The sequence below is a fragment of the Gossypium arboreum genome, chromosome 10 (assembly GCF_025698485.1).
Source record: "Gossypium arboreum isolate Shixiya-1 chromosome 10, ASM2569848v2, whole genome shotgun sequence".
In the NCBI taxonomy this organism is placed as follows: domain Eukaryota; kingdom Viridiplantae; phylum Streptophyta; class Magnoliopsida; order Malvales; family Malvaceae; genus Gossypium; species Gossypium arboreum.
Genome location: NC_069079.1, coordinates 52,289,850 through 52,295,849, shown reverse-complemented (window position 1 = coordinate 52,295,849; position 6,000 = coordinate 52,289,850).

Sequence of the window (6,000 nt, the reverse complement as noted above, 5' to 3'; positions counted from 1 at the left end):
GCATCTTAGTACCCAACGCTTCTTGTAACTTCTTCCAAAATCGCGATGTAAATCTTGGGTCTCTATCCGACACGATAGAAATAGGTACCCCATGCAATCGAACAATTTGGGAGATGTATAATTCGCCAATTTATCGAGCGAAAAATCCGACAGACAGGATAAAATGAGCGAGACTTGGTCAATCTATCAACAATAACCTGCATCGAGTCTTTCTTACTCGAGTCAAAGGTAACCCAGATACAAAGTCCATTGTCACTCGATCCCATTTCCATTCGGGTATCATGATTGGCTGAAGTAATCCCGATGGCACTTGATGTTCTGCTTTTACTTGTTGACATATCAAACACCTTGAAACAAATTCAGACATGTCTTGTTTCATACCCGGCCACCAAAATTGACGTTTCAGATCGTTGTACATTTTAGTACTACCCGGGTGGACTGACATTCGACTACTGTGAGCCTCATTCAAAATCATCGAAATAAGTTCCGAATTTCTTGGAACACATAATCGACTCTTGAACGTCAAGCAATCATTGTTGTCAATCCGAAACTCTGATTCCTCATTCGAGGCACATTCAGCTCATTTAGCGACCAATTCAGCGTCGACTTTCTGGAATTCAAGTATTTGATGAATCAATAATGGTTTGGCCTTTAATTCAACTACTAGCATCTCATCGGGCGAAACGGATAGGTGAGCATCCATCGCTCTCAAAGTAAATAGTGCTTTACGACTCAAAGCATCGGCCACCACGTTAGCCTTCCCCGGGTGATAATCAATGACAAGTTCATAGTCTTTCAACAACTCAAGCCAACGTCTTTGTCACAGATTTAGATCTCTTTGAGTCATCAAATATTTAAGACTCTTGTGGTCCGAATAAATATGACACCTCTCTCCAAACAAGTAATGTCGCCATATTTTCAAGGCGAACACTATGGCTGCTAATTCAAGGTCATGGGTCGGATAGTTTCTCTCATGCGGCTTTAATTGTCTCGACGCGTAAGCCACAACTCGACCTTCTTGCATCAACACACAACCTAGCCTAAGCAAGGATGCATCACTGTAAGTAACAAACTCCTTGCCGGACTCCGGCTGTACTAGCACTAGAGCCTCGGTTAAACAGGTTTTTAGTCGATCGAAACTTTCCTGACAGTGTTCTGACCATTCGAACTCAACATCTTTTTGAAGTAGTTTTGTCAACGGTGCAGCTATCATCGAAAAGCCCTTTACAAAACGTCGGTAGTATCCGGCAAGTCCCAAAAAGCTCCTAACTTCAGTAATATTCCTTGGAGGTTTCCAATAGAGTATGGCTGAAATTTTGTTCAGATCCACCCTGACACCTGATGCGGACACCACGTGCCCCAAAAAGCTAACCTCTCTCAACCAAAATTCACATTCTTGAATTTTGCGATAATCGCTTGTCTCGTAAAATTTGTAATACTAATCTCAAATGCTCGGCATGTTCAGCTTCACCTTGTGAATAAACTAAAATATCATCAATAAACACAACCACAAACCGATCCAAGTATGGTCTGAATACTCGATTCATTAAATCTATAAATACCGCAGGGGCATTAGTGAGCCCAAACGGCATCACTAAGAATTCGTAGTGATCGTACCTCATTCTGGGTATGTCCGAGTCTCGGACCCTCAACTAATAATAACCAGATCTCAAATCTATCTTTGAAAACACTGAGGCTCCCTTCAATTGATCAAACAAATCATCAATACGTGGCAACGAATATTTATTCTTTATTGTCACTTTATTCAACTGATGATAGTCGATGCACAATCTCATGGTTCCATCCTTCTTTTTCACAAACAGTACTGGTGTGCCCCATGGTGAAAAACTCGGTCGAGCGAAACCTCTATCCGTCAATTCTTGCAATTGAACTTTCAATTCCTTTAATTCTGTTAATGGCATACGATACAAGGCTATTGAGATTGGCGTGGTACCAGGTACAATTTCGATGCCGAATTCCACCTCTCGAACCGGTGGCAACCCCGGTAACTCTTCGGGAAAAACATCTGAATACTCACGCACTAACGGTATCGATTCAAGTTTCCTTTCCGTCTTTTTGCTATCAAATACATACGCAAGGTATGCTTCACACCCCCTTTTCACATATCTCTGAGCGGTCATTGAAGATATTATCGTTGGCACCCCATTTAAATCAGTAGACTCAACTTGGACTACTTCATTATTTGTACCCCTCAAATCAATGGTTTTCCTTTTACAGTTCACCACTGCATCATGTACGGTCAACCAATCCATACCCAGAATAACATCAAATTCGTCAAACGATAAAAGCATCAAATCAGCCGGAAAACAGGATTCTCGGATTATTAGAGGGCATCTCTTACACACTTTATCAACAAGTACGTATTGACCCAAAGGGTTTGACACTCGAATTACGAACTCAGTAAACTCGACAGATAAAGTCTTACTGGATGCTAAGGTTTCACATACGTATGAATGAGTAGAGCCAGGGTCAATCAATGCAATCACACTAGTACCAAAGAGAGTGAAAGCGCCAGTGATAATATCAGGGGAGGATGCCTCCTCTCGTGCGCGAATGGCATATGCTCTAGCGTAAGCACGGTCTCGGTTGAATAGCCGATCGAGGCTCCTCTCGACTACCACCCCTACCTCCTGAAATTCTCGGTGGTCTACCTCTAGTGTCATTCCACTAGGTCTTGCACCTTGCATCCTATTCTTCTCATCAAGCTCGTGCAATCTCTAATGAAGTGGTCCTTGAACGTGATCCGTAAAAAGCCTCGTTAGTAGACTTACCCCAACATTCACCTATGTGTCGTCTTCCACATTGGGGGCATTCAGGTTTCTCTTGACGATTATTGCCCATACTAGCTACCAAAGTAGCTCGGGAGTCCGTCGATGGTCGTGCTCTAATGGAAATTACCACAGTTGTCCTCGATTTATTAGTGTCCTCCCTGAACTTCTTTATAGCTGAGAATGGAGCTTTACCCATCGATCTTTTACGATAGTCTCTAGCTTCAAATTCAGCCTTCTTCTTCTCCTTTCCAAGTTCTTCTGCCTTGTAGGCTCGTTCAACTAGTGTTACGAATTCTTTTATCTCCAAAATACCCACTAGTAGCTTTTAATCTTCATTCAATCCTTCTTCAAATCTCTTGCACATAGCAACCTCATCAGCCACACACTCCCGGGCATACCGACTAAGTTTTACGAACTCATGTTCGTATTCAGATACTGTCATACGACCTTGCTTGAGTTCTAAGAATTCCTTACGGTTTTGATCGATGAACCGTTGACTAATATATTTCTTTCGAAATTCCGCTTGGAAGAAATCCCAAGTAACTCGTTCATTTGGGACTATGGAAATCAAGGTCCTCCACCAATAGTAGGCTGAGTCTCACAACAATGATATAGCACACTTTAGACATTCATCGGGTGTGCAAGACAGTTCATCGAACACCCGAATGGTGTTATCAAGCCAGAACTCGGCCCTTTCGGCATCATCAGTTACTATGGCCTTGAACTCCTCGGCTCCGCGCTTCCTAATCAAGTCTACAGGTGGTTTACTCAGCCTCACAGGATCAGTAACTGATGGCATTACGGGCTCTTGGGGTGGATTTGTAATATCCCGAGTTAGGGCCTAATCGGAATAGTGGTTTCGTGACCACAAATTCGAGATAGAAATAATTATTTTATAATTATTTTGAGGTTTATGATATGAATGCATAATTGTGTGAAGATTTCGTGAAGAAATTTTGGGCATAACGAGTTTAATTTAAAGTTAGGGACTAAATTGAATAAGTTGCAAAATTTGCATTCTAGAAGTTTTAGTATGAAATTACTTTGAAATATTAATTAGGAGGTCTTAAATAGAAATTTTACCAATTTTAAGTTCATGGACAAAATTAGGACATGGAAGGAATTTTGGAAAGTTTAGTAGTAAGGGTATTTTGGTCATTTAGTTATTAAAATGAATTAAAAACAAAATTAAAAGCCAATTTTGTCCATCTTCTTCATTAGGCCGAAATTTCAAGGGTTCTCCATAGCTAGGGTTTGTTTCAAGCTTCCAAGCTCCATAGTAAGTGATTCCAAGCCCGCTTTTAATGATTTTACGCTTTTGAGATCCCTAACTCGATAAAGCTTATGTTAGCAATAATTTAACCTAGGGTTTATATTTGGAAAAATACCCATAGGTGAAATTTGTGTATTTTGATGTTTTATGATAGAATATGAAGTTTTAAATTATGTTAGACAACTTGTACTACTCGATTTTAAGCAAAAACGAGTAAAAGGGCTTAATCGGTAAAAATACCTAATAGTCACAAGTACATGTTAGAGTGAGAATTTGATGTTGCCATAAAATAGAAAAGTGATCAGCATGTTGTAAAACATAAGAATAAGGAATAAAGTTTAATCCGAGCCTAGGGGCAAAAATGTAAATATGCAAAAGTTTAGGGTAAAATTGTAATTTTGCCAAAATTTGAGTTAAGGATTAATTTGATAATGTGAGTATTAAATAAGCTAAATGTGTTATTTTAGATCAAGCAAGACGTGGAATCGACCTCAATCGAGAAAAGAAAAGATTGTGGACTAAATTGCAAAATCCTTATATTTTGGTACCAAGGTAAGTTCATGTGTAAATAATGTAGAATAATGGTTATTTTAAGTTATTGATGTTAATTATATGTTATGCTGAATTTTATTATGAAATGTATGCTTTGTGGTTAATTTCAAATAATATGTAAATTATGTGAACTACTTGTTAAATATAATTGTTACCGAGTATTGATTTCGACATTCTACGGAAGACGGCAAGGATAAGTTTTCGAGGAAAAAGCCCGTTTGAACCTTAGGAATAGATTAGGATACAAGTGACATGTCACTAGGATGGTTGAGCATCCGAACTCGTTGAGTTGAGTCCGAGTTCACTTATGGATGCGAATGTCCGAACTCGTTGAGTTGAGTCCGAGTTCGTGAGATGTAACTAGGCATCCGAGCTCGTTGAGTTGAGTTCGAGTTCACTTATGGATGCGAACGCCTAAGCTCGTTGAGTTGAGTCCGAGTTCGCTTATGGGCGGGTTACATGATTGCTTGATTGCATATATGGCACTTATGTGCAAGTTATCCATGTATCCGAATTATATTCGATGTGTTCAACGGTAAAGCTCTACTCAAATGGAGGAATATTTGAGATGAAAAGAGACGTATTGGTAAGTGATGTGAAATGGATATTTTGAACAGGTATGTATTTAACCCTCGGGTTGAGTATTGATACAACCACGATAAGGTAATAAGATGATGAAAATTATTAGAAATGTGACATGTGTTTTAGTGATGCATGCTAATGTTGATTGGTATGACTGTTTGTTATGTTACTTATTATTTGCATATGAACTTACTAAGCATTTATGCTTACTCCCTCCTTCTTACTCATTGTAGTTTTGGCCAAGCCAGCTCAGAGTCGGGATAGGTCAAGGCTCACCACACTATCCTAAGACTTTTGGTAAAGGCTTGTAAATTTAAGTATGGCATGTATAGCAATATATCTATTTTGTGTAAATGATCTTATGGTATGGTAATGGAATGGTTGAGGAAATGTTTGATAATGATAAATTATGAAAATGGTTAGTTTAGATTATGTTTGATGATAAGGAAAAATTAATAAGATACTTAGTGTATAAAAACTCATCAAAAGGGATGAAATTTGCCATAAACAGGATACTGCAGCAACACTGATGCGAGTTTGAAAATTTACTAAAAATCATAGAAATTGAATTTGGTGATGGAATACATATCAAATTGAATCTTATTATGTCTAGTTTCACATGAAATAAATGAAACAAGAAAATGAATTATATGTTAGAAGATATTATAATTTTAGTGAAACAGGGTCATAGCAGTTTCTGAATCCCCTGTTCCAACTTTAGAAATTCACCATAAATTTTAAAGATATAATTAGGTAGTGTGTTTTATATTCTCAGAATCCTTATTGAGTCTAGTTTCAGGA